The sequence below is a fragment of the Heliangelus exortis genome, chromosome 7, assembly GCF_036169615.1.
Source record: "Heliangelus exortis chromosome 7, bHelExo1.hap1, whole genome shotgun sequence".
NCBI lineage: Eukaryota > Metazoa > Chordata > Aves > Apodiformes > Trochilidae > Heliangelus > Heliangelus exortis.
The window spans coordinates 374,130-383,269 of NC_092428.1; positions in this window are offsets into that span (position 1 = coordinate 374,130).

Here is a 9,140-nt window from a genome sequence, read left to right on the forward strand (position 1 = left end):
GATCTTTTCAAGGAACAGATCTCTTCATGCTCATCCATCAGGGACACAGTGTCTTGGCTTCTTTGTGGTTAGGATCAGCTCCTGCAGGGCAATGCAGGGAGGAGAGCAAGGGACCACAGGCTCTTGCAACAGGGTCACCCCTGTCAAGCTCAAACCTATTTTTCATTCACTTCAGCAAGCAGGTTAGCAAAACTTGACTTGATTTTGGCACTGTGGGAGTTCACATGGACACCTGTGAAACATGAAACCAATACAAGCCACTCCTCTCCTGCTCTGGTGCTCCCAGAGATCTTCTCCTCCCTTTTCTGTCCCTGAGGAATACAGAGAGGACCTTGACTGCAGCTTCGTGTGCCAATGGTTAACATCTAGATTAGGGGATCTGAACCACCTTGTCAGCTATGCTTTTGCTCCCTTTTTGCTTCATCTTCTCCCAGTTTGTCCCCAGCCCCTTTCTTCTTGCCTCCACTTTGCTCCTGTCTCACTTTGTGAGCCCCCCGGTGCCAAGATGAACCACATCCCACTGCTTCTCTTCAGCAGCCATCAACATGTTGCAGAGGATCCCACCAGCCCAAACTCGTTAGCCCTGAGCTAACAAAGGGCTCATGAGACAAATATATTCCCTCAGCCTGTATTTAGAAACAGACATTTCCTATCATGGGTGAGAAACAGGCTCCACCAAGCTTGTGACGCATCATCACGGCTACCAGCAGGACCCCACACTGGAGCTGATTTCTGGGAGGAAGGGAAAATTAGAATTTTTTTGCTGGCAGTGGGTCATCTGCACCATGTGAACGTATCCAACCAGCTCTAAATTGGCTCCACAACTGGAAGAAGAAGAGGGAGGGGGCTGACTAGAGCAGTAAAACCTGTCTCCCCTTTTTTGTTAGTCGAAGGTTACATTTCAATTCACCTTTTCTTCTGTCAAAATTTGAAAAATAATAAACCACACAGGGCTTCCTGAGACTTTTTTCCCTCGTTCCCCAGATATTCCTGCAACACGAGAGGGTAAGCAGCGTTTCACAGCTCCAGCAGAGTCCAAATTAGTTTTTCTGGCAACTAAATGCAGTGTTCCCTCCACAACACACACACACTTCGCTGCCTACAGCACTAACAGATCCTGCCTGAAGTGCAAAGCCAAGGAACCAAAGGGATGCCATGCCAGAATTAAAACTGCCTTCTAGTGTTAAAGGCCCTAAATACACATTGCATTATGTTATCAGCTTCAGTTACACAATCTCAACTCTATTTCCAAGGAAACGGCTCCTTAATCTAGGGCTTAGGATGGTTTTCCCTTAATAAGTGGCTCTGCCCTTATTTTCTTTTCTCTTTGTTCACTCTTAGGTGCTGTGCACTCTGCTCACTGCACAAACCTTTTCCTGAAGACAAAACTGTACACTTCTTTCTCCTGTGTTTTGGTTTTCTCCCCACTCTGCTTCACTCCTGAGCACAAACAGGTTGAGCAGCAAAGACAACAGAAATACTATTTAAAATCTTTGTAACCAAAGATTTGTCTTATAAGCAATACAGACAGAGATGCCTGGTAGAAGTTATCAGATCTCCATCACCATAATGCTGACTGCAATGTAAAAAAATGCTCTTTTAATACTATTGTGACCTTTTTTTTTTTTTTTTTTTTTTGACGATGATGATGAGGGGAAGCTATTCTTATAGCTTGCTTTTCCAACATGTAAGAAGATTACATACTGCTCCCCTCCCAATCCAAACCAAAAGAAAAAAAGAGCAGGCACCACACTGTCAAGAATAATTGACTGGGAAAACACAATTTAGGAAGCAGCAGATTTGCAGAACAGAATCTTGGAGTGATGATGAATCACATCCATGAGTCAACTATGTCAAGCTTTTCAGGAAAAAAAAAAAAAAAAAAAAGCAGCTTCCACCACACCAGGATTATGAACAGCAGTGTCCATTGCAAGATATGTGAATTTCTCTTCCCACTGTAATCTATCCCAGAAAGGCCTCCTTTGGTGGGCTGCTTTCCATATGGGGCAATTTAAGCAACATGCAAATTTACTCAAGACTCTGAGTCCTCAGGAGTGGGGAACAAATGAGAAGGCATCTGTGAAGATGATATGGAAGACCCAAAGAATGGGAATTGTTTAGTTGGGGGAAAAAAAAAAAAAAAAAAAAAAAAAAAAAAAATTGAGGAGAGGCTTGGCTGCAGTTTACTAATAGGTTAAAGAGGGAGGGAATAAATTTTTCTCCATGGCACTGATAGATACAAGAAGAAGTTATGGGCTTAAACTGCAACAAAAAAAGATTTACTTTGGACATTGGGAGGAATGTTAGAGGAGTAAGTACTGCAATAGATTTGCCTGGAGAGAGGAGGATGGATTCACTAGAGGTTTCCAAGGACAGATTAGACAAACATGTGTCAGAACTGCTTAGAGGATGGTGATCTTTCCTTGAGAGCAGAGGTACAGGCTAAAGATCTCCTTAGCACAGCTCTGTCCTCCTCCAACTCCAGCACTGTGCTCCAGAGCATAGGATGCCTGTTCTGCTCAGAAAAACAAGCTGCAAGACGTCGCTTTAAATTATATTTTCCCAAAACGTATGAATTAGCAAATAAATGTAAAACTTCACCTGAGCAAACACCTGGCCTGCAAGATCTGAGATCGTGTGGTGAAGGTTTCACAAAACCACAAGCAAGAGGGGATGGGGGCTGATAATGAGCATCCTGGGCAGACCCCCCCAGCAGCTGCTCCTCCCGGCCTGCACCGCAGCTCAGGACATTTGGTACTGACGGAAGCATCAGCGGGTTGTGGAGCTGGTGAGGAAACCCTAGAGTTACGTTTCCGTGTCCCCCCGGTGTCCCCACAGTGTCCCCTCCGTGTCCCCCCGGTGTCCGGGTCCCGGGCGGCTCCTTCAGCACCGCGGAGAGCGGCAGCGCGCGCTGTCCCTGCCCTGCCACCTCCCCGTGTCCCCCGGGAGCGGGGACATCCCGACCCATCCCCGATCCAGCCTGAACCCCCCCCAGGGATCAAACCTCTCCCGAGGGATGGCTTCACCCCCGCATCCCCCAGAAGGACGCTCCGTGACGGGGTCAACCTCGCACCGATTGTTTTGATCCAGAATTATCCTGCTGGGTAAAGGTGTCCCTCCTACCCCTCCTTGTCCCTGAGGAAAAAACACCCAGCTCCCTGCTGCCGGCAGGAAACGTCCTGACGTCGTTCTTTTCCCCCTGTAAATGTCACCAGGTCATTAACCAAGCTAGTTAAGCAACTCACCAATTCACCAGCTACCCTGCCAACCAGAACCCCAGCCCGGTACTTGGGTAGCCAGATAATTGCACTTTACATTTTCAAATAACCCTTAACAAGCAGGAACTAATTAATGTCCACGGCACCCCAATGAGCTATGAACGCTCACTTCCATCTTACAGCTGGGGAAACTGAGGCAAAGATCTTTGTCCCAGGCTACAAAACCCACTCAGGGCAAAGGCAGAGTTGGGAGAAACTCCTTGTGCCCAGCACTGTGTTCATTCCCTGGGAAACACATGAAGGGTTCTCTTACCCACATGATGAAGCTACCAGCAACCACCGAGTCATCAACTAAACCATCAGTCAGCCTAATAATTATCCAATTAATTAGCAACCACCCAAAGCAGATTCATTTGCTCAGAGCTCCATCTAACACTGTACTAGCAGCAAAGTTGGGTAGGGGAACAAGGAATGGAACATCAGAGCTTTTAGCACACACCAAGCTGCAGTGAAAAGTCAAAAGGTCCATGAGACAGAGAGACAGGTGGGGTTTTTTTTCTTTTTCTTTTTTTTTTTTTTTTTTTTTTTTTTGCAGGTAAGGCCTCCAGTGTGAAGCACCTGGAGATCTTTGGAGGAGGACTGTGATTTTAGATTGCATATTGTTGATGCTATTGCTAACCCTTGGGCTTACAGGCAAAATGAATTCACATCTTCAGGGCCACCCCATCAGCTAGCCAAGAGCCCTCAAATGCACAGTTAAATTTTGCTGGGTGTTTTTGATACAGAGCAAAAAGGAAAGAGCAGCCTGATTTATATTTAAAGCTACTTTAGATTCTTAGCCCATGCCATCAAAGACTGAAAGACTAATTGGCAGCACTGGGAAAGATGAAGTTTTTAAGCCCGAAACAAGAAAATGAGTGGGAAAGCAGAATCTGGTGTTCACCTTCATGAAAACTTTTCTTCAACATTTGAGGAATTTCAGGACAAATTCCTACCAGTAGGGAAAAACAATTAAAAACCACGTGGTCTCCTGAAAGACCAAGGCCAAGCCAGCAGCAGTTCTGCAGGACAGTGCAGTGAATATGACCTCCTGCACACTCTGCTCCAAGTGGCTGCTGCAAAAAGATACTGTCTGCACTGATTAGCTTAATCATTATTTTCCTCCTTCCAAAACAAGACAGCTTATTCAAGCATTTTGACCAGGCTTGAAGACCCGAGTCCAGGCTGACACAGGATGGTGCAACTTAACCATTAGCTGACCTCTGCACCCCAATTCCAGCCTCTGTGAGCTGCAGATGGGCTGAGCTGGTTCTGCCTCTCCTGCATGAGGGGCTCCTGAGCAGCTCCCTGGGCTTAGCTAAGGGGAGATAACTTCTTACACCATGAGGCACTTGCAGAAGTGACAGCAAGTATTTGCTTTAGGCTTACCCCTCATGCTAATGCCATTAAAATGGTGTGGCTCAGCAGCTCCCAAAGGGATTACCATGAGCCTCCATTGGTGGAGCTCCTGGTTTGACCAAGCCTCTGAGCTGCAACTCCATCTGCAGAAAGGGTGTGAGGCTCACCCAGTGCCCACTGGGGTCCCCTGCACTCTCAGACTGCTTTTCCCTAGGAAAAATCCTCAGCCCGTCTTGCAAAAGAGAGTGGAAAAAAAATAAAAATATGTATACAGCTTCTGTCCCTTCTCCAGCCTGCTGAGCTGCCGGGCAGTCTCTTGGGGTATCCCAGAAATCCTCCTGCATCTCCAGGACCCACAGAGCTGCTCGTCCACAGTGTGTGGGGAGCTGGCTGGTGAGGAGGCCCAGAACCATGAAGTGGCCTCCTGCAGCAGAAAAACCTGTGTGAGGATATGTGAAAAATAACCCTGACTTGCTAATCCTAGCTGTGAGCAAACAATTAGCAGGAAGCAGAGGCAAACAGGAAAGCTGATTTAATTATGTGACACTGATACAGCCAGTGAACTGGAGGGGAGGGAAGGGGGGAGGTGAGGGAGGGGAGGGGGCCGGGGATGTGGGGTCAAAACAGTTTGTAAAAATCTGTTTCACAAAAGCTGTTGTTCCCCTCGGGGCAGAGAGAGATTACCGTGGCTCAGTGTCTATCAAACACGGGAAGAGAATAGGGCCAGGGGCAATGAGACAGCTTCCGAGTATGAAGGGCCCTTCTTCTTCTCCGCAGCAACCAGCAGCCTGCCAAAGAATTCCTGTAAGCTCGGGGGCTTTGTGTGCCTGCCCGGGCTGCGGGCAGCGCCGCAGCAGTTCTGCCTATTGTCGGCAGGGCTCAAAGGGAGCAGGGGAGAGAAAAGGGGAGCTGGGAGGAGGAAGAGGGCTTAAGGGGGCTTGTTGTTATCAAAGCTGCTGAGGTTATTGTGCCGGAGCAGAACCACGCCGCTGCTCAGCCCCTCCGCTGCGGGGAGACTGAGGGTGGGATCCGCTCCCTGAAAACTCCACGGATCTCCCTCTGCGGCCACTTGGCTGCTCGGGAGCACCCTCCTGCCTGTGTCTACCCAAAGACACCTGCCACGACAACACCTCCTCGCTGGGGGTGTCTGCAGATGGACACCAGAGCTACCTGAGTGCAGGAGCTCACCCTGGCACACAGAGCATCCCCGAAGGGGAAAGTCTCAGTGCCCTGCCCGAGGGATCACACGGGGGGAGGCAGCAGGGGGGATGCTGAGCCACCTGGGTTTAAGAGCTTCACCTGCACCAGAGGGAAGGAGAAGCTGAAGCTGAAAGCCTCTGGAAGGGGCTTGTGAGCAGGAGGCTGCTGGTGGTAGTTTGGCACACACTGATGATATGAGCTAAGAACCTCCCAAAACACTCTGCTCCAAACACCCCCAGACCAGAGGAAGGCCCTGACACTGAAAGCAAAACATGTCCCAGAGGACCAGAGTCAGGGTGAGCAAAGAGCCAGAGGCTGCTTCAAACTCTGGCCTGACCTGGATCAGTTCCCAAAGCCTGGCTCATGAGTCCCACCAACTCCAAGTGGCATCCAACCTCCTGCTGTGGGAACCAAACCATCAGACATGAAATCACCAAGGAAACTTGTACTGGGGACCAAAGTCTCTCTCTCCATATACCCAAAAACTTGCCCAAGGGAAGTGCCAACCAAAGCCCCTCCAGAGGTGCTTTGCCAGAGGTGGGGGTTCACAAGTGTGTCAGACCTTGATGGAAGGGGGAATCCCAGAGGCATGGCCCACTTCTTACTCTAATCTCAGCCATAAAAGGAAACCAGTGTGAAAAAACTCAAAGCCTCCTCCTCCTCTCCGGACCAGGAAATTTTCCTCGTGCTCTTATCAGCCAGGTTGGTAGAAGCTTTGCTCCACAGCAGCCAAATCCACACCTGACCACAGTTTTGGTCAAAACATCCTGAGCACGAAGGGTGGGGAATGGGCACATCACACAGTGCCCAGACCCTCTCCCATTTCCAGGGTGGCTCAGCCATCAGCCTCTGGGAGACAGCTCACACTTGGCCCCAGTGTTGACCATATCTCTGCTGGTCATACCCTGCCCAGACCCACAGGAACACAGGGAAGAGACCCCCCCCAGCACACACATATGGGCTGAGAGCAATTCAGCTGCACCCAGCACCTCCTTCTTCATCCCTTCTCCTCCCACTCCCAACCCCACTGCCCAGCAGATGCTGCTGAGCCAGCCTGGGCAGGCAGGGAGCTGGAAAGAGGGATGAAGAGGTACCCCAAGAGGGAGAGCAGCAGCCTTGGACAACCCTGGTAGGAAAAGTAGGGGGGCTGAGGCTGTGGGGGAGGGGATGGAGGCAAGGCAGGGAGGGCTTCTCATTGTGAGGGAAATTTTATTTTTAACAGATGCTAAGGCAGATGGCACAGAATTAACAGAAAATGGGAGAGGAAAAAAGAGGAAGAACATTACTGGCTCCAGAGAGAGTGGACATTAAAAAAATAAAGAATAAGGGAATGAAAACAAGTTTAAGTACTCTCTCCAGAGGAGGGGGGGAGGGAAAGCGCAAGGCAGAGCAGGGACGAAGCAGCGTGATAATAACCAAAGGCGTGAAATTGCAAAAGTAAAATTTGTGGCACTCGGGAGGGGCTGATAAGGCCCCAGCTTCATTGCAAAACTCACTCAGAAATTACTGATGTGATGTTTTAGCCTTTATCATTAATAATAATCGAGAGTGGGGAGTGGGGTGGGGGTGCCTGAAACAAAGAGGGAAAGGAATTGAGTGAGCATCTGAAACCTGGGGAAGGAGGAAGAGGCAAGCAAGGGGAGAGGATCAGAGAAAGGGGTCCAAAGGAGGGAGAAAAGGGAAGAGAAAGGAAGGGATAGATGAAAAAGGAAAAGGAAGCGATGCCAGCCAAGAAAAAAAAAGAGGAGGATGAAAGAGGCAGAGGAGGAAGGTTAAAGGACATGAGGAGAACAAAGGGGAAAGAGGCAAAGAGGAGTTGGGGAAGAAAATGCCAAAAAGTGACTGGGGGGGGAAGGTGGCTGCAGGGGAGAAGAGGGTAAATGAATGGAGAAATTATATAAGAGATGAAATAGTGGGAGAAGACAGAGTGCAGGACAGGGAGTAAGAGAGGGGGAGACAAAGAGATATGGCCCTGCCGCTCTCCTCCCAAATTAATCGAGGATACATCAACCCAAGCCACTAAAACAGAGCTATTATGAATGGGTTAGTCACAGGTGGAGTTAAAGGCCTACAGAGGGATATTAGCCAAAATTGAGTGGCTTTTAATTTCTTTCTAACGAGAGATTGTGGCTGGGGAGCCAGGCTGCCTGGGCTTTGCTGGGCCTGCAGGCATCTCCCCAGCCCTGCCACCGAGCTGACCTGTGCAGCACAGGCAGCCTGGGGACACAGCACCCAGGAGCCCACCCAGGACAGGGGACATCAGCAACAAAGCTGGCGGGGACCCAGAGGACCCCCCGTGCCAGGACAGACAGAGGGACAGACGGAGCTGCCGGGGGGATTCACCCTGAACCTGCCCACCAGGGCTTGGCTTGGGGCTGTCAGGAAGATCCCCCTGCACTGCAGCCTGCTCATTGCCCTCCTGGAGAGACCAGGGAGCTTCCACACAAGACCAGGACATCTGGGTTCTATTTCTGGCTCTGCTGCTGGCAATTCACCACATTTCTCCATTTCCCCATCTGCTATCTGGAAATAATGCAGTATTGTTGAAACTGAGCACTTAAAAATGATTAATCAGACCATCTCCCCATTCCAAAATTATGAGATTGGCTTAAAAAAAAACCAACCCAAATCATGACACCTTCAAGAAGGATAAGGCCACATGCAGGAGGACTCACAGGCCTGCAGAGAACCTCCTCAGTGGGACTCAGGTTTGCATGGATTGCTACAAGACTTGGAAGAGCTTGCTCTCTTTTCCTGAGCTCAAAGCTCACAGTTCAACTGGCCTCATGATGCTGGAATAGTGGGGGGGAAAAAAAAAAAAAAAAAAAAAAAAAAAAGGTATTACCAGTTTTGGAGAATTATAAGTAACACGATTATTTATTTATTTATTATTAATCTTTAGAGCCATATGCAATTTTTCCATGAAAACTTCTCACTTCCCAAAGCTTCATTTCATTAAAACCAAAGGAAGGGAGGGGTCAATTTCTAACAACTATCTCTCCCTGAAGCTATTTTGGGGGGGGGAAGAAGAAGAAGACAAAAAAGTTGTGGAACCATGGCAACATCCAGGTCTGGCATTTTCTAAACAAAAATATTTGCTTTATGATTGAAAATTACTTTTGATTTTTAAGTTTTAGACCACTTAGGCTTAAAAGGGACTTTCAAATGGTGAAAAGTTGCACTGGGAATAAAACATTTCACTTGATCCCATACAAAATTTTGGGGCTAGGGCACAGAGAGAGGAAGACAGGGTCAGGATGAGAAACAAATTATTCCTTTGTGGAAGCATTATGTATTTTTATTTCTTATACCATTTTGGACCAG